Source organism: Haemaphysalis longicornis, unplaced genomic scaffold (genome assembly GCF_048455015.1).
Source record: "Haemaphysalis longicornis isolate Haplotype H1 unplaced genomic scaffold, Haemaphysalis longicornis Haplotype H1 scaffold_1, whole genome shotgun sequence".
Taxonomy (NCBI): Eukaryota; Metazoa; Arthropoda; class Arachnida; order Ixodida; family Ixodidae; genus Haemaphysalis; species Haemaphysalis longicornis.
In genome coordinates, this window is record NW_027526203.1 from 35,337,303 (window position 1) to 35,358,351 (window position 21,049).

Sequence of the window (21,049 nt, forward strand, 5' to 3'; positions counted from 1 at the left end):
TTTTGTTTCATAGGGGTTGTGAAGGCAAAAGCATGAATGTCCAGTTGAATACATCATGGTGCCGAAGGGTGTTGTAGTTTTTCTGGGCACAACTCCTACCTAACGCACCCATTTGGGAACCCGTAAGGGACATAAATACTGGCTGGGGCTGGAGGCGATATGTTTCATGGTCAAAAAAAAAAGTGTAATCTCAACGTATTTGGGTTCAAATTTGGGTCTGCTGACTATCACATGGTCTCACGGTACAGCATTCAATTTATTAGGCCATGGCTGAAAGACAGCATGGACTAACACAACATGCATGAGCTCAGCTCCTGATTAGCTGAAATCTGGCCAGCTTTCACAGTGCTGCAACCAGCTTGTGAACTGAATACATACCATTACAAGCCATAGGAAAAGCCACCAACCTAATCCTAGCCATGTTCTGCGGCAACACCAAGCACAAGCACATTGAAGAATCACTCCAAAGGAACCACACTATCCTGCACTTGCACACATTTCTTGGCTGTGGTGGCCACGCTTTTCTGATGGAGGTGAAAAGCAAAGACGACCATGTGTTCGAGATTTCAACACACGTTAAAGGTCCCCAGGTGGCCAGGTGCTCCTCCTCTATGGCGGACCTCATAGCCCAGGGTTAGCTTCGGCGCATTGAACACCACAATCACAACATCAGCACAAACACCGAAATCTGCGCTATGCACTTTCTTAACCACAACCTCGAAGGAGTCGCACCATCCCACACAAGTTCACCTCCACACTGCCCAGCTTCCTCAGGAAAAGCGGCGTTGCACTTGTTGAGCAAACTGCCCCGCAACTCCACATTCACTGCAAAATCACTTCGCAGAAGGCACGTTGGCATGGACGTTTTCAACTAACGAGTGCACCCGCTTTGCACGCTTTGCTGCTGGCCCTTTTGGTGGTCGGCCGGGTGGCACACGTTTCGACCCCCTGTTCAAGCCGGCACGGCGTCTTGCGATGCTTGTCGGCTGCACACTGATTCTGCTGCCCGATCTAGTGGCTTTGGCAAGTGAGGCATCTACTCTCATTAAAGCCTCAACAAGAGCCTGCTGGTTGGTTATTTTTTTCAGGCGCTTGGCAATGCTTGCCGCATATTTGCTGCAGGCGGGGTTGTCTTTGGCCAGGGATACCAACTGCTCAAATGAGCACAGCATGTCTCTGTATGAATCCATGCCCTGAAATTATTGAAGACAATGTAACAATGCTTTTCTGTAGCCAGCAATTCTTGGAGGCAGTTTGGCTACGTAATGCTTCATAAATGGTAGGCCGTAAAAATTCTAACAATTTGGACTATCGCACTGCATTGACTAATTACATGCTGCATGGTGAATGCCATTATATTTTGAGGGTGTATTATTTTTAAGTAGAAGTCAATATTTAGCGCCTTATGCACTGCAGACATTTCTACAAATCAAGCCGAACCGGATTTTTTCCAGAAAATTTCTCATCAACATCGTCACTAAATAGAATCGCAGAGTGAATCTTAATTTTTGCTAGGCAAAAATTATCTTAACATGTAAAACTTAGCAATCACCTAGTAAAAATATATCGCTGTCAATAATTTTGAGATTACAAAATTGTTCTAGATTCAATGAGAGCCTATGCTGACTAGTAGAAAATTGTGCAGAACTTACTATGGATCAAGTAAATTGGTAGATGGCTTCTCACCAACCTACGAGAAATGGCTTACTTGCATACATCAAAGCAACAAGTACTGTCAGCTGCATGGTCAAGCAAGCACTCTGGTCTTTGACTGTCTGCATTGCCAGTGACCTCCAATGCCTGTGTGCTCCCTGACAATGAGCTAGATCCTTTGCTGCTTTCCCTTAACCACTACACTGTAAATAGAAATTAGTCTTCGACATCACTTTGACTTCACTAACAAAGGCTTCTTTAAGTTCAAACAGAAATACCTGGATTGCTATAAGGAGTCTGAGTAAGCTTGCAGGTTTATTTGCAGGCGTACAATTACGATGCCTTGTTACCCCACTATACTCAGGATTTTCTTCTGCAGAGGTTTGATATAAAGGTTCCACATGGTTCCTTTGAAAACAACCAGTGGAAATATACGGGGCATCTACTTGCGAAACTGTGACGCAACAGTTCGGGCAATTTGGCTGCCTTGGAGAAAAACAGCAGGGTGGTACAAACCTTGTTCTCCTGTATTTCCTGGCTGCTTGAAGGCCTGCAGCTTGTTCCATTTGAGGGCTGCAATGGCTCTTCAACGTCAAAATGCTCTGCAGGAGCAGCTTGAGGCTCTGACGAGTTCTCGTGCAGTCCTTTAAAGAACTCGGCTCCAGGGCACGCATCCCCCAGTGCAAGCCTACCGAGCTCGTGCCGACCTTCCCTGGTCAGCAGAGGTGCATTGGGGAAGGTTCCACCAAACACCTTATGCACAAGCGCCTGGTGTTTGCAGAATGCACCCTGCTGACCAGAGCGGCATGTGCACAGCCCAATGGTGGAGTTGACGTTTTACATCGGGCCGTCCTCTTTGCCGCTTGGTACGACGTAGAGGCCGTCCCCACAGGATACTGTACGATCCTTGGCAGTCTCTGGGAGTCGCTTGAGGAGCTTCTCATACAGAAGCCTGTGCCCTGCCACACGCGAGTTCGCATGGTCGATAATTCGGTTGCGGAAGTACGTCTCCCACGTAACCGCGAGGAACTCCACCAGGGCCACAACATTATAGGCTTTAGTGCGACTCAGCACAATGTCCTTCAAAATCCTGATGGAAGCCTCAGAGTAATTGTTTGTGTTGTGGCCCCTTGTTTTAAAGTGCAGACGGAAGAGCAAGACCCACTCCGCTTCCTTCTCCATGAAAGTGTCTACGCGGTTGATGTAGCCTGCATGTTGCTGGGAGTGGAGCTCCTTCTTGGCTGCTTCCAGGCTTTCAGGCGTATCAGCATACATGACCTGCACATTTGGAGGTCACAGACATATGTGCATGCACATATAATATGCATACATTGCATATACATGCACACAACACATACATATTATAGGTGTGCCAAAATGTGAAATGTTTACTGTCATTCAAATGGAATGCTTTATGCCCAGTCAGTCAATTTTCATGGCTTGCAAAAAACAGCAATGCGCACAAAAAAAAGACAAGACGAAAAAAAAGGCCATGGTGCTACTTCCACAGGCCAAAGTATGAGAATTTGTGACAGTGGTGCATTCACAAAAGTTGCAGAGGATCCCTAAGCATATTCTTAAGAGGTTCGATCTTAGAAGTTTATTTTGGCTCAGGTTGTTGTTACAACAAAGCGTTGCAAAGTTGTGTTGCAGTGGAAACTCCAGGCCAATTAGGACTGCATTTGCAAGCACACTCCCTTTGTAGATGCCAAACGAGTCACACGCCGCAGAATCTGCATTTCCTTCTCTCGGTGCTGGGCTGGTGTTCCCAATATTAACGTTCAACCCACGTGCTGTGATTCATAAGCCATTCACCAGCATCAAAATGTACCGGTGGGAGAGGCCACAAACACATGTGCTTGTGAGACGCGGCTTTTGTGGACACTAGCCAGGTGCACAGTCCCCCCCACCCCCACCTCCCCTTTAGCAAAGTAACACTTCCGCATTAAAAGCAACTCAGTGTTACCCTTTGTTGTCAGCATTGCGTGAGAGTTCCCTTCACTATATGCATTAAGAAGCTGGTGCAGTTTTGCTGAGAAGTTGAGTGACCCTTGTGCCCCACCACATTCCTTGTTTTAGTTAAGACGCTGATAACACATGGCACGTGCCGTTCATATCATTTCCCTCAACACGCAAACAGTGTATGCCAGCACACTATCATTATTTCAGGCCTGCTAAAAATAGTATCGACCTTTCCAGTAATTGAGTGCAGCCTTGCCCATTTAAAGCATTTTTTTCTTTCAATAAGAGTTTCAGGTTGCATTCCCCATTGGCTCAATTTACAAGCGACTCGGTGGCTTTTCCTGCAACTGGCAATTCACCCGAGAGGGGATGTGTTCGAAGGTCCTCCAAACACTCATGTAGCACAGGTACGCAACAGTTTTCTTGTTCAAGGCACGTGCACATGAACGGGCACAGCCAAAAAAGGCACAAAAGAAAGTGCACCCTGTTGCTCTTTAAATGCGCTCAGGAACTAAGTGCCACTACAGACAACCAGAGAAGGCATTTCGACACCATGGGGCCCTCTTATGATGGGTGGTGGTGGAGTAGGCGTACGCACCAGCAAAACAAAATGTTGCTACTTACGTCTACTACATACGAAGCAGAGTTATCATCACCTATACTTCTTAAACTGTGCCCAAATCCCATGGCTTCACAGAGTTATTCTAATAAATGGAATTGAAAAACTCTCCACAGAGACCATGTAAATTTGGTGGGTCCTGATTTGTTTCCTTATAGCTCTGGACATTGCATTTGCCTGCCTTCATCGGAACAAGTTGGACTATCAGGAAAGGGATTGTAACAGTTTATGATGATACTGAATCTCTTAAAGCTGTTAAAATATTCAAAATGGCCAGTTTCTTATTGCAATTAAACCTTCCCATAATGTTGAAAAATGTCTACCATAATATTTTTAGAGCTGCTGTATTTCAGTTTTGTCCCCACTTGGCTTTGCCAACAGACAGTGACCGAAACCGTTCCTGTGACGGGTGCTCGCAGGTGGGACATTCCAAAGCACAGCCACTGGTATGCATTGAATAACTCTGACTGCTGCATACACACATGACCAACACATATTTGTTGTAGCATTCAGTGCATTAATAGAAAGGGAAAAAATTTAATTGCCGTAGGATGCAACAAACATTTAACAAGCCAAAGAGGCTAGAAGTGACGCACCAAATCAAGCCTAGCATGCATTACTAAACCAAGAACCCCTGAGTTGGAAGCAGTAGTGATGAGTCAGCTTGATATGATACCAGCACACAGAAATCAGAAGCCCCTCCATATAACAACGGCAATGGTTTAAACGCAAAGCTTACTTGCGTGTGAAAATCGAAATGGTGAAGTGCCAATCAAAGTGCAGACTGCCTACAAGTTTCAGTCCAAACTCAGATGACAGCAAATGAATCCCTTACGAGAAAGCTAAGCACCCTCCTCTCCTCCCCCCCCCCCTCCCCTCCCCAACTCATTGCCATGGTTAGACCATCAACAACGTCCAAAACTGCCAAAGTAAAAAGCCAAAATCTACTTCAACTCAGCGAAAGCTGAAGCCAATGCCCGCGCAACGAACCCAAAGGAAATGTTGAGTGAGCTGAATGCAATGATGGCACAGTCGGATAGACGTTCCCTTTATAACGTAAGGGACCCAGGTTAGATTTCAACCACAGGAACTATTTTTTTTTTCTTGTTTTATCATCACCATCATAATCATTTGCCCTCCTATTATGAAAATCTGGCTTTCCTGTAGAGCATTTTGGTTACCTCACTGCCATCAGTGAGACCAAGATAATTTTCAGTTGACTGCTGTTAATTAAAACTAAGTCCAAGGGAACCGCAAAACACTTCGAATTAACCAAACTTCCAATTAAACAAAAAGCACAAGAACAGCATTCGTATTCTGCAACATGTCTCCCTTCTTGAGTTCACTCAGAATTTCAACTTTCATTGCCAAGTTGGGTGTACGACACGAGTTGCCATTATAGTTGACACTTATCTCTAAAATCAAAGCCTAAAGTGTCCACCACACAAAGGGCTCACACTGCACTGTGTGCAACAAAGGAGGTTGAGGACATAACAAGGGAGACATGTGTACACTAGCTTGCGTGTCAACTGGCTCGCCACTTTCTAAACTTTGCGCTGCCTCAGTTGTGATGGCACCAACATGAGCACAAAACATGACGCTATTATCAGGCCTGAAAATTTTGAACTTTATCAAGAAATCATGGTCACCTCAATGCCTTTTATGGAAGATAACTTCCAATTAACCGACTTAATGAATTTTAGCCTTGAATGATTGAGAAATTTCTTCCATCAGATTCTACGTAAAATTGCCGAGACGAGCACATCACTTCAGAATTATCGAGAGCAGCCTGTGATCGTACCTTCTGGAAGGCTGCCATGAGCTGCTTCCTTTCTTGAACAGTAACCCCATGCTTGGCAAGAGTCAGCCAGCGCCATTCCGCTTGTGCCACGTGAAAATGGCAGAGAAGCTGCCGGGCCTCTGGCCATGTCTCCAGGAGTGCTGCCTTTTCTGCTGCACTGTTGTCCGTCATGAACGCCGCTGGGTTCTGCATGAAAGAAAATACGCATGGCTCATCAGGTGCCAGATGTGCTAGCACACAACAAGCGAAGCCTGGTGTAAAACAGAAATGAGTGCAAGAGGTCCTTGGATGACTTCACATAAACCTCATAATTGTGTGGCTAAATGGACAAAACGCAAAAGACAGGCAACACGCCCCGTCATCTTTTGCGGTTTTGTCCGATTTGCTCTTTACTTTCCAAGCACTCTTCCGACTGTGCCTTACATGTGGCAATTACAAAGCGCTGGAAAGGACGATATAAAAGTAGAGCAGAGAAGGCAGTGAGACAACTGTGCAGTGACTTAAAGAATCAGAAGAAAAGAAAATTGTCTGGAGTAAGTGCATTTGTTCACCTCAGGATGCTAAGAACTCGTGATCACTGTCAGCCAGTGTGTTTGAGGAAAAACGTGCACATTCTTGTTTTGTGTCAACCATTCTTTTTAAAAAAAAATGCCTAACAATGAAGCCAAATTTGTCACGAATACTCAGAACGAAATGGCCAAAACTCTTGCTTTATCAAAACCGTCCTAACAAATTATGCACGAATTTGCCACTAGGATGACTACCATCACACTGAGTTTCATTTACTGGTCACAAATACAATTACAAAACAGGATATAACAAATGGATATAACAAAGCAACCATAATTCCCCTTGAAATTTCCGTAGACGCCCATGCATTTAACACCTCGTTTTAATGAAGCCTAATTTTTCTACCAATAGGTATAACCCACTCTTTTTTTCACTACGAGCATATGTGGACCATTTTGGCAACCATCAGGTCAATGTCTTGCGTGCGACAGTTTACGTCGCACCATAGATGCGGTAATTCGAAACTTGCGCTAGCTATGGGCCATGAACTCCAGGGCACTAAAATGGCTGCAAGCGCCTCGCAACACGTGCAAGGGTGCATGTCTCCTAGACTCCCAGTAGGGTGCCCGGATGTTCCTCCAGCCACCCTACCAGGATGCAGCCGACCTGGTGTGCCGTTTCTTTAGCGTTCACAATGACGGCAAGGACAAACTCGAAATCACGTCTGCAGCTGAAAAAGCCATAATTTGCCTGAAGAAAATGCAGCCAAAATCTATCAAGGACTTCTTCTCTCCGTAGTGAGCCACCAGCTCGTGTGCTGTCAAATGATCATGGATAAGCCATGTGGCATGAATAAATTAATAATTAATTGCTGTTTTTTTTTTCACTTGGTTTTCTTGTTTTCGCAGGCTGCTGTGAGTTTCGGTGGTGAATACATCCTCCCTTGCAGGTAAATTGTCAGCAGAAATAGACACTGGTTATAGCGAAGTAATGGTTATAACAAAGTAATTACTATCCTTGCTTCAACTTCATTATAATGAGGTTTTACTTTAGTCAGTTCTCAGTAAAGCTGTAAATGTTACAGAATTCCTATCCGATGTCGGTACATGGGCTTCTATGGGAGAGAATTGGATAGCCCCATGCTTGTCTTCCAGGGTAAAACAGTAGTCCTTCAAATTTCTGAACAAGTACTAATCACAAATCTATACTGAATACCATTGCTAAATGATGAGAAAAATATATACATGTACATTCTCTAACCATGTGAGTGATGTGTATTTTCTGCTGCTTCACTGGTAATCCACCTTCACATGGGGTAATGGCTCCAAATTTTTTTTGGTTTCTATACTCTACATATATGCTTCAATCGGTGCTCAACCCAAAAGTTTCATGCATCGCGAATCAGGTCGAAGCTGAGGAAAGTGAACAATTAATAAATTATGAAAAACTGCCTGTGTGTGCTCACCTGGCGCCCACCAAAGCAGAAGGGGTAGCTGCTTTTGAGCAGCCCAAAAGCTGTCATGTACCCCTCGGTGGTCTGTGAGTTGTGCACCAGGGTGGCAACAGGCACAGCCCCGGCGGATGTGGCAGCCAGCACCACTGTCACAGTGCACCGCGTGGTGTCGCACGAGGCTGTGGAGTCCACAAAGATTATCTCCGACGCTGACTCGAGGCACTGGGTCCGGCTCATGATTGGCGTCACAACGAGAGCAGCCCAGCAACCAGTCGCCTTGTCCACTTGTATCCTGACGTCAACGCCCGCACAAGAATGGCATGATTAAACGGTGTATGATAATCCACAGTAGCTTTGGCTGACTTTGTTAGTTAGGTTAAACAATACTATGGCAAACAATGAAGCAAAACCACTCTGGCACCATGGTTTTCTCGACTAGATGCTGTGATATGAGATACAACCTATGCCCATCACATGAAGCACATGTTGTGGAAGTACTAAAGCCCCTCCATCACGGGCTGGGCCGCGGACGAGAGCAGTATGGAGGGGCTTTAACCTAGGTGTCGGACGAGAGCAGTATAGAGGGGCTTTAGAGACCGCCTTAGAGACCAGCTGTTGCTGCTGTGTAGAGTTCAATACCTAGCTCGATAGCTTCTCAGCACAAAATAGACCATCCTGATCACAATGGCATAAAAGTCTTGAGTTATGCTTAATGGGTTTCAGGTAATTATTCCAGTCACTCAAAAAGTACAGAAGATAGCCTCACACTGATTTAAGTTTTATTGTTAGGATGGTTAGTTCGTTGATTACATTTACCCTGCCTATAAAGTCATTTTACTTGCCACAACCCTTCTTAAAACTGCATTACAAGTTAGTGCAAGTTCCGAGCTAAAGATTTCACCAGAGACACAGCTTTGAGCTGCAATTAAGTTTGAAACAGACATGTCGCCTTTCAGGACACTGTCTTACGGGCAGTCGGCTTTTGACCTATTCGTTTGTTTTCCTTGTAAATTGCTCTAATCTTCCTCGCATCAAAAGTACCTGCTTCGAAGACATGTCTACTGCCAAGCATTACTTAATTTATTTTTTTTAAATCATTCTTTACGACCCTCTTTCCAGGTTGCATGCATTGCTAACGATACATATACACATAATGCAAAATTATTGAACAAGGAACTGCTAAGGTAAGCTGTGCTGTTAGTGTTAATTTATTGACTGACTGATTGTGGGGCTCATCCCGCCGATGCTACACCCAAGCTACGAGGCGTACCGTAGTGGAGAGCTCCGGATTAATTTTGACCACCTGGGGATCTCAACATGTGCCAAAATCTTGAACACACCGGTGTTTTCACTTTTCGTCTCCTTCAGAAAAGAAGCAATGGCGGCCGGGAATAGAACCTGTCTTTAGACTCAGCAGCAGAACACCATATCCACTGAGTCACCGTGGCAGGTGTGTGCTGTTAGTGTGTCTTAATATCTATAATCTAATTCGTCTTCACTGATTCTATGGTAAATCACACTTTCACTACAATTCTTAAGAAATGTGATCGACGCAGTAACTTAGGCGCTACAAGTTATTATTACATCAACTGATTTTTTTTGCTTTCGTACTAACCTTTAGCTGCGTACCCAGGACGCTTCTCTTGTAATTTCGTAAGGGGGTCAAGAATCGGCCCATGGTTCTCCCGCTGCCATGCCTCGTGGAGATGGTATACTGTCCTTTTCATTGGGTTCACAGCCCCATTGGCCAGTAGTGCTACGCTTGCTGCGTCCTCCTCAACTGCCAGGTTGCCTTCATGAAGGCTGATGGCTTCAGCTGGAGACATGCCTTCACTGAAATAGCTGTGGAAAAGAGCTTTCGTCTCGGCGCTGCATCTCAGGAGGCGCAGGGCCTCAGCACTTTCCACGGAGTGGTTGTGCTGAAGCTTCAACTTCATCACGGCGCACAATGGTGGGTCTCGGCGAAGAAATGGGTCGGTTTTTCTGGTGCTTGCATTGACCTTCTTCACCTTTATGTCGATGAGGGCCTCGCACTTTGTGTTACGCCTGTCACACACCTTGTTGAGCTGGGAAAGGTGGCATCGCCACACTTTATGGCACACCATCCTGTCATGGAAATGAAAAACAATAAGGGCGTTACTTTTATTAGGGTGGCACACAAACTTCACACCTCACTTCTGATACAGCTTTTTTATATTTACACAACTTAGCAATAAAACCTACTTGTTTTATTTCTATAAAATTTCCTGGCTTGTCATCAGTCACACCGTCAACATACTGACATGCAGACGATTGTTGTAATGGTGCACTGAATTTTTCCAGAACCTCTCGAAAGGTGCAATGTCCACTCTAACAGGCGTGGGCAAGGGCTCCACAAAGGGGGGGGGGATTTAGGGGAGCCTCAAGCACGCCCCAGTTTAAAAACTACAGGAGCTCAGCTCTCACTGATATTTGCACCATTAGACAAATCATGGCTTTAAAACAACAGCAAAAGGACTGGCTGGCTGGAGTGGCCCAAAGCGAAAGGCTCAAAACGACTGAATAATTTTGCTAGAATATTACAACCCATCTAACCATATATTACACAATTCCCAATTCGTCTTTTCCTGCAACGCGTTATTATCTATCACTAAATTTTTGCTGTTTTGTAAGGCCGAGTAAATGATTTTCTTCCAGTAATTTTATCTGGCCACTATGTCGGTGTTGGTTATGTATCACACATGAAGGCGTACAGCACAGTTCAAGTGCCACACAAACGGCACGACTGCTCCTCCCTAACCAAACAACAAAAAACTTAAATTATTACAATACGTAGGATGATTGAAGGGGTTAAAGCTGTGAAATTTGGTGTTTGGCTCGACATTTGATTCCAAAAGTCCGGTGGGCCTTTCTAGATTCTAGAACCACAAGATCATCATCATCATCAATTAGCAGCCCTCCCCCCCTCCCGCCCCTCTCCCTCCCCTTTGCAAACACCTTCAATCAGAAGGCTCCGGAAGTGGGAGGGAAGTTTCTTAGCAAGTATACTGTAAGAAACAAATTATTAGAGTTTCTTACGTAAGTCTGCTAGTTGAGCCGCTCCAGGATTGCATTTCATGTTAACTTTTACGGCGGGCTATCATGCTGCATCAACCCCATGAGTCACCATTCCATAAAAATTATGTCAAATACGCGGCATACTGACCTTTGGCACTTCTCCTCTTTTTGGAAGTTGCATACAATCCAGGCGGTGTTTGTTGCCGCGCCGTAGCGTTTGACCCACTCAGATGCGCTGTCTGCGCTGCCAATGTCACTGCGTAAGACAACAACCTCAGTGGAAGAGGTTGTAGCCTTCGTTGTTCCAGACTCATCACGCACGCAGCACCACCCGAAACTGAGCGCTTCTTCGGGTTCAGCGTACATTTGTCCTTGTAGTTTAGGAGCGCGCACTCCCTTACTCCGTCAGGAAAAAAAGGGAATCCTCGCACTTAAAAGAACCCTTTGAAACGAGCAAACCCGGAAGGCGAAAAATGGCGCGTTCGAAGGGAAATCTTGCTGCAGCAAGGAAGAAGAGCGGTTAACTCGCAAACTCATTAAGCGGAGCTCTCTTTCGGTTTGCATTTCTCCCTGTTTTTATAGTTTTATCTAGTGTTCAACAGATGGCGCAACCCGCGTAAACGACGTTCACAGGTACTCACAGAAGGAAGGTTTTATTTATTGAAAAGTTCTTAATCAGTTTACGTTTTAGGTTTGCAAATAAACCTGACTTGCAAACTCTCCGGATTGCGTAGCGTTTTTTTATTTTGGTGGTTTGTTTTTTAGTGACGTCACCGGAACTTCCTGGCTATCGCCCACAGCGAGACGGAATCACGCTAGCCCACGCCTCGCACGCCCTTCCAGAGAGCTTCTCCAGAGGTGCACGCTTCAGCCGACCGCTCGTTTTGAACGCGTGGGAGCCGCTGCTTCCATTGCTGTTATCAAGCGCGCAAGTGAAACGATTTGACGATTTCTGTGAACGCCGATAGAAAAGCCTAGGCGCCTAGGCTTGGTGCGTCCGAAAAATCGTTGCTAAAAGCTTTGGCGCCATCTTGAGATGGCGATGGCGATGGGTGGGACGAATTTTCCGCTGTTTCGGCAGTTTCGGTTTCGTATCCGATTCTAACACGCATGCGATTTTTGGCCTACTTCCTCAGAAAAAAAATGCGCGTTAGAATCGGGTAAATACGGTAGTTTTTCAATGTTGGTTCGGCTGTAGTTAAAGATACGTTTCTTAACTTTAGATTTGTCGGCACGTGGTAACAGCAACGAGCAATGTACGGCGTTATGGTCACTAATTTCGTCCAGTACGTTTGTTTTAGCTAGCTGTGGGTTATTTGTGAGGACAAGATCTAGTATGTGGTCTAGTATGCACAGAGGGAGAAGAAAAGACTGATGCGGCTTTGCATACGATAATGCGCTAAAAAGGCAAGACGTCGGAGGAAAAGGCATGTGGAAGAGGTGACAGTAGTGGCATTACCCCGGACCCTGAGCCCATGTGTGTTGGACTTACCCACAACCCGGCTGTGCGTGGCTTAGCCGTGTCCAGGGAAAAGGGCATCCTGGTGGCTGAGCCAAAGCCAGGGTTGTTTTGGACCTTTACGGCCCCCTGGAATTCTGGAATTCTGAATGGCATTGTTTTGCAATTTTGATGCATTCCTGTGTATGTGTGCAATCTATTTCCAACAGTGTGCCACGTGTATTCGTATTTTTGTAACTTTGGTGCATTCCTGTATTTGTTCAAGCTATTTTGATCAGTGTACCATATGTGTATTGCGCCTAAATGTTTTTTTTTCCCTTGTGATGCCCCTCCTGCTCGGGCCCTTCAATGGACTTGCAGTATGTTTTAAATAAATAAATAAATAAATAAATAAATAAAATAACCACAGCTAAGGAAGTAGTTAAACTCAGGACTGAACTACAGGCTGTAGCTGTGAGAGTTATATGGTTGCAGCGACTAATAACAATATGCTCCATTTACATTCCTCCAGACAAGCGACTACAGAAAGCTGAGTTTGAAAATCTAATGACCAGCTCCCAGAGCCGTACATAATAGCAGGAGACTACAATGCCCATCATCCTCTCTGGGACTGCGAAAACTACAATTCAAGAGGGCGAATGATAGAAAAATTACTAGTCTCCACTGGAGCTTGCATATTGAACAAAAAGAAGCCCACATGCTTTAGTCCCACGCACAAAACATCCTCATCAGTTGACTTAGCTCTCTGCACCGCTTCTCTCTTCCCACTACTGGACTGGCACGTCCTGGATGACCCTTATGGAAGCGACCACTTTCCAATCGTGCTGAAAGAAAAGGTAGTGTCGACACATGTTCAGAACAGTGTACCGCGATGGAGGATGGGGTCTGCTGACTGGAAAAAGTTTCGACAGCTCACCTGTCTTCCACGTGACTGGTATCTACATTCAGTGGACATTGACAGCGCACTTTCCTTTATTGAAAAGCACATAATTGAAGCCGCTAGTGAATGTATCCCACAAAGTTCTGGTAACCCCAAAAAAAAACACAGTCGATTCCTTGGTGGAATGAGGACTGCCAAAGAGCTAGGAAGAAACAAAATGCAGTATGGCGCCTTTTTCGTAACTCTCCCACGACTGAAAACTTCATAAACTTCAAACGCATCAAATCCCAATCGAAAAGAGTGAGACGGATAGCAAAAAGTGAGAGTTGGGAGAAGGACATAGAGGGCATTAACTCTTACACCGACCAAAATAAAGTATAGAATAGGATACACAAACTGCAAGGGCAGCAGACTTACCCCCGCCCTCTAGTTGATAATGCTGGTGGCACTCTGGAAGATCAGGCGGATGCACTGAGAGCATACTTTGAATCGGTTTCAAGTGCAGCGCACTACTCAGCCAAGTTTCTTAAATTGAAACGTAGGGAAGAAAAATCGCAACTTCATCGTAATGCATGCATATAATGCTGAGTTTTCTATTGCTGAGTTCGAAGCTTGCCTGGACACACTTAGTAAAGCAGCACCTGGACCTGATAATAATCACTATGAAATGATCAAGAACTTGCACCCAGAAACTCAACTTGCGTTACTACCACTTTTTAATAGGATCCGGAACAATGGATATATCCCTCCAAGGCTGAAAGAGGCCATTGTTGTCCCAGTATTGAAGGAAGAGAAGGACCCAGGTGTTGCCTTGAGCTGCAGACCTATAGCTCTGACTAGCTGTTTGTGCAAAGTATTTGAAAAAATGATCAACCGAAGAATAATGCATTTTCTAGAAGCAAACAGACTCCTGGATCCTTTCCAGTGTGGCTTTCGAGAACAAAAATCTACGCTTGACCAACTTGTGCGCTTGAAGTCTCAAATAAGATATGCGTTCGCGCATAAACAGTAGGTACTTTTTGTCTGTATTCTTTGACATTGAAAAAGCCTATGATACTACTTGGCAGTTTGGTATATTGAGAGATCTTTGTCCCCTTGGAATACAAGGAAATATGCTAAAAACAATTGAAAGCTACCTCTCTGATCGGACATTTCATGTGAGGATAAGCAGTACTCTGTCTAAGCCATTTACACAAGAGACGGGGGTGCCGCGAGGAGGTGTGCTGAGGTGCCCACTTTTCATTGTAAAAATGAATTCCCTTCGCTCTGTACTTCCGCCAATGATGTTTTACTCTGTGTATGTTGACGATGTGCAGATTGGCTTCAAGTCCTGCAATCTCTCCTTTTGTGAACGCGAAATTCAGCTATCAGTGAATAAGCTTTCCAAATGGGCAGATGAGAATGGCTTCAAGTTTAACCCTTCAATAAGTGCCTGTGTACTGTTCTCGAAAAAAAGGTGCATTGCCCCGGCACCAGAAATCTACTTAAATGGGCAACTGCTTCCTGTTAAAACAGAACATAAGTTTCTCGGATTGATCTTTGACTCGAGTCTCTAGTTCACTCCCCACCTGAAGCATGTGAAACTGAAGTGTTTGAAGTCAATGAATGTGCTTAAGATACTAGCACACATGAAATGGGGCACTGACAAGAAGTGTTTACTACACCTGTACACGAAAGTCTTGTTTTGTCCCGCCTAGATTATGGATGTGTAGTTTACTGGTCAGCCTCGAACACTGCGCTGAAAATGCGTAATCCTATCCAGTATCTAGGCATCAGGTTGGCCACAGGGGCCTTCCGCACTAGTCCAGTACTGAGCCTCTATGCTGAATCAGACTGTTGGTCTTTGGAGTACCAGCAAACTTTTATTGGTATTATTTATGCCCTGAAGCTTACGTCACAACCCAAGCACCCATGTGACTCCCTGATAAGAGATAACTCAAGAATGCTGCTCTTTTCAAATCGACCTTCCTTAGCTCAACCATTTCCACTGGTGATCAATTCCATCTCTACAAAACTGTCCATCTTATTTGATGACACCCTCGGAATGACCCCAAATGAACGCGTGGCACCCTGGGATACGAGCATCATATCATGCGACACCTCATTTAGACAAGTAGACTGGAAAGGCTCACTATTGGAAGTCAAACAGCACTTTTTGTACCGCCAAGACAAGTACAAGGCTGCTCAGTTTTTCACTGAGGCATCGAAAACCAAATCGGCTGTGGCCTGTGCAGCTGTTGGACAGCATCTTTCAATAGCAAAAACAGTGAATAAAAACACAACCATATTTACAGCAGAAGCACACGGAGTATATCTTGCTGTGGACAACATTATCACAAGCAAAACACACAAGTCTGTTATCTTCACAGACTCACTCAGCGTTGTCATGACCCTGTCCACAGGAAAGAGCACCAAGAATCCCACATTTACTGCCCTTCTTAAAGCGCTGTACAAAGCACACCAGCCAAATTTAGAAATTATAGTGTGTTGGGTTCCTGGCCATTGTGGCATAGCTGGCAACGAGGAAGCCGACCAGGCTGCCGCTAGAGCAGCTGAAAGAACCAGTATTGACATCACGCAAGCACCTTACCTGGATATGAAACCAGCAGTAAAACACATACTGCTTCAGCTCTGGCAGAAAGAATGCGACGGAGAAGTAAACAACAAGCTTCACAATTGGTACAACCTATAATTGGCCGATCAGCTACCAGGGAAAAAAGCAGGGCCTTTGAGGTCTGGCGATGCAGACTACGAATAGGACACACACATGGCATGCATTCCTACCTCCTGACTGATGACCAGCCGCCGAACTGTGCCAGATGTGGCGAGGGTCTTTCAGTCCTCCATGTCTTGGTTGAGTGCTCGGTCATGGAACCGGAAAGGAGACGCCATTTCCTGGAAATGTATAGTAAGAATATGCCACGGCACATTGCGATGTTTTTATCATATTGTCCTGTGTTCAACTTCAGCAGAGTTTTAGAATACCTTTAGAATGAGTGGGCATGGATGCTGGACAACAGCAATGTACTCACCATTATTGTTCATTGCGCAGTTCACTGGATTCCTCACGGCATGCAGCTGGGTCACCCCCTCTGAGACTGCGCACTCGTGTACCTCGACGCACATTTGCTGTGTGGCGGCTGCGGACTTCCTCTGCCAGCCATCCGCATGCATCCCGATAGCCTTATCGTCGATGAACAGAACCGGCCTGGTGCCCCCGGTTTTCTGCCAAGATACCCTCGTTCGCAGCATCCCAGCTTCAACGTCACCGTTTCCTTGCTTGGCGGAGCACATAAAAGGGCACCCCGGCGGCCACCACCCCAGTGGGCATGGATGCACGACAACAGCAATGTACTCACCATTATTGTTCATTACGCAGGTTAGTCCCCTTTCCATCCGACCTTGTAAATGCTTCAGGTCGGATGACCGCTGCATATTCGTGCTTCCATGCCCAGAAGCCTTGTTTGATCCATTCTGTGCCTTATGTTTGCTATTATGTGGTGACGTTGAGGTAAGCCTGGGGCCCAATGATGAAATACTGCGATTAGTGAAGGAAACTAATGAGCGCTGCATTAGAATTGAGACTAACCAAACCAACTTGTCTAAGGCAGTCGACGAACTTAAAGCCGCTCATGATTCGGTCGCTGCTTCTGTTTCTGCCATCAGTACCCGCCTCGAAGCCGTTGAGAAGCGGGCTACTACTCTTGAAGGTTGTCAGCGTGACATGGCTTCTTTAGGCCAAACTGATTGTCTCCTTAATGAAATAATCACTCTACGAGCAAGGCTTGACGACGCCGAGGACCGCTCGCGGCGCAACAATCTTCTGTTTTTCGGTTTCGCAGACAACCCGAAGGAAGGTTGCAACAGCGGATTGTGTCGTTTGCCTCTCAGAAACTAAACTTAGAAATCGCCGCAAAAAATATTGAGCGCGCTCATAGGATAGGTCTATATGCGCCAAATAAGCAGAGGCCTATTGTGGTAAAATTTGCTTCTTACAAAACAAAAGAGTTGGTGCAGTCAAAGCGATCGTTGCTGGACGATACCGACTTTTACATCAGAGATGACCTTTCACTAGCAACACGAACTTTCCGCAAGAGATTGCTTGAGTACGGGAAAGGTCTTAATACCTCTTACAAACTGCGCCACAGTAGGCTCTCTGTTGGTGATAAGAACTACGTGTACAACACTAGCGCTGACTGTGTGCATAAAATTAAGGCGACAACCTCATCCTCTGCACCTGCTGTATCATCCCCACGGTCGACGCGTTCAGGACGGGTGTATGGACAGCCGAGCGGCAGCTAGGGGTGCGCAAGGGGTAGTGGTCGTCAGCATGAGAATAAAGCGTTCGTCCTCTACACAAACATTCGTAGCCTGTACAGTAAAAAGGAAAGCCTTAGCTCTTTAATAAATGACTCCGAGGCTGATATTGTTTCACTTACCGAGACATGGCTGTAAAGTAAAATAGCATCGACTGAGCTATTTCAGTGCAACAAAAAGTACGTGGTGTATAGACGTGACCGTGGTTGCAAAATCGGTGGTGGTGTTTTAATTGCTGTTAGTGACCATTTGGAGTCTTTTCTAATCATGCTTCATTCTAAACTAGAGATTCTTTGGTGTTGCATAACTTACAATTTCAAAAAATTCATATTTGGCATTTGTTATCGGTCCCCGTCTAGTGCTGGGGTTTTTTACGAGAATCTTCACGATTGCTTGAACCAGATTGCAGCGTGTTATCCGGGTGTGCCACTTTTCCTTGTCGATGACTTTAATTTTTCAACAATCAAATGGGCGCATGCGTGTCCTTTTGCCAATCCTGCGTCTGCCGAGGCTGCGTATTTTCTTAATGTCTGTTCCGAATTTAGTTTATCACAGCTAGTCTGTCAACCAACACGTGTCACGCCTACAACATCTTCTTTGCTTGACTTAATTCTGACGTCATCCCCTGACATCACTTCTCCCGTTACGCACGTGCCTGGGTTAAGTGACCACGACGTGCTTCATTTTACTTTTTCCCTTCCTCCCAGTAGAAAACCTAAGCGGCTAAAACTAATCAGAGATTATAACAGAGCTAACTTCGAGGCTATAAACTCTGAACTTTGCGCCTTTAAGGATACAGTCGAGTCCACTTATAACAATATTGAGGTGCCATGAAAATATCATTGTTATAACCGATTATAGTTATAAGCGGGTTATGCCGAAAATAACAAAGAAAACGTGACAAACAAGAGCATTTAATGAGGGGAACATGATAAACAAGAGCACTTGTTAAACAAGTGACCACAGAACAGGAACAGTGACAACAGGCAAGGAAAACGACGCTCGTAAGCACCAGACTCAGAACACGTGCAAACGGCGGAGCTAGAGACGTGGCCAAATTAGCGAAGAATAGGGGAGGTCGGCACAGTGCACACAGCGCTGCTGCTGCGGCGGCTTAGGCGCCCCGGTGCTTTTTCTACAGGCGGCGCACTCTCAGAATGGACTGCCCCACTGCCCATAGCCCGTAGAGGCGCCCATCCGGTCCTCCTCCCCCTCCTCCGCGTCAGGTGAGAGCAGCGGTGGCATGCGAGCCTCTTCGGCGCGCACTCGCCGCATGCGAGGCCAAGTGCGCTATCGCCTGGCCGCCGCGCGTATGCTCTCATGCCCTTTTGCGTAATAGGTGGGGTTCGGGTGGCATTGTCGCAGCGTTTTTGCATTTTTGTTTCGTTCAGGGTTGGTTCCAGTGCCCACATTTAATCGTTATAACCGATATTGCATCATGACAGCATTGTTATAAGCGGTTTATTTTGCCATAGAATACAATGAAAAGCTGACGGTGCCGCGGCTGTCCATTGTTATATCCGATATGTTGTTAAAGCCGGTATTGTTATAAGTGGACTCGACTGTACTTTGCTGCCATCTGGCATGGAACAAAGCAATGAAAACTTATGGTCCTCTTACAGATGTAACGTTTTAGACTTAATTAATAAATACATACCTTTGGGGAATGTGTACAGCAACTCTAATACTGCCTGGTATACGCGGTATCTTAAAAGACTATCCAATAAGAAAGCAAGGCTCTTCCGTGCTGCTAAAAAATCGTCAAGTTCGGCAAGGTGGGCTTCCTATAAGCTAGCAGCAGCATCCTACGCGAAAGCATTGAAAACGGCTAAGAGCAATTTTTTCCACTGTACCTTACCCTCCTTACTGAAAACTAACCCTAAGCATTTTTGGAGCACTATGAAGCCGAAGCAGGACTGTAACATTTGTCTGGTAGACATGTCGGGAGAACCAGTTGCGAATCATTTGTGTGCATCTGTACTTAATGATAGTTTTGCGAATTCTTTTTCTGACCCCTTCATCAGTATTTCCCCCCCAAGCAAGAGTCTAATTTTTTCCCCATGGACCCATTAACTCTTGATCCTGCTGGTATTGCAGCCATAATATCTAAATTAAAAAGGTCGTCATCCTGTGGTCCTGATGACATAACCTCTAAGTTTCTTGAGAATACTAAAGAGATTGATTGATTGTGGCGTTTAACGCGCCGACGCAACGCAGGCGATGAGGCGCGCCGTAGTGGAGAGCTCCGGATTAATTTTGACCACCTGGGGATCTTTATCGTGCGCCGAAATCTCGTACACACGGGCGTTTTTGCTTTTCGCCTCCATCAGAAAAGCGGCCGCCGCGGCCGGGAATCGAACCCGCGACCTCGTGCTCAGCAGCGCAACGCCTTAGCCACTGAGCCACCGCGGCGGGTAATACTAAAGAGTACAGCTGAATTATATTGTGTTTCATTTATACCAAATCTATTGACGAGAGTTACTTGCCCAGGGAATGGAAGACCGGCAGGGTGGTTCCACTCTACAAGTCAGGTGACGCGCATAACACCTCAAACTACCGTCCCATGTCCATTACTTCAATCCCTTGTAAAATCCTCGAACGCATAATATTCACTCATTTGGTTAACTTTCTTGAGTCCAATCAGTTTTTTCATAATTCCCAACATGGTTTCAGAAAAAACTTTTCTTGTGAAACTCAACTTATTACATTTACCAATGACTTGCATGCATTTCTTGACTCCTATTTTGTAACTGACTGTGTCTTTCTGGATTTTTTCAAAGCGTTTGATAAAGTTAATCATCAACTTCTCCTATTGAAATTACGTAATTTGAAAATTGATCCCCAAGTCTTACAATGGATAGAAGTATTTCTTTCTAACCGAACTCAGTTTGTGTCTGCTAATCAAACTAACTCTCCTGAGGTACCTGTGCGCTCAGGTGTACCTCAGGGCTCTGTGCTAGGGCCCTTACTTTTTTTGATATATATTAACGACCTGCCTAGTAATATTTCTTCTTCTATTTGCCTTTTTGCTGATGACTGTGTGCTTTATCGTTACATTACTAGTTCCTCTGACGTTGAATGTCTACAATCTGACCTTAATAATATTTATACTTGGTGCAAACATTGGCATATGGAGCTTAACATAACTAAATGTAAAGTGATGAGAATATCCCGTAATCAATTAACTTGTCCTGGTTATTTTCTTAACAGTACGCCATTAGAGTCCATAGTCGAATATAAATACCTTAATGTGCACATAACTAACAACCTCTCCTGGTGTCGACATAGTGATTTTATAACATCTAAGGCTAACCGCATGCTTGGATACTTAAAGCGAAATTTTTCCTTGGCACCTTCTT

The 21,049-nt window shown here is 45.2% G+C and overlaps 1 pseudogene; it reads right to left on the reverse strand.

The window, feature by feature from the left end:
• Window positions 1-413: 413 nt before the first annotated feature.
• On the reverse strand, window positions 414-8,180 carry LOC144163380 (uncharacterized; annotated as a pseudogene).
• Between the last annotated feature and the right edge of the window lie 12,869 nt (window positions 8,181-21,049).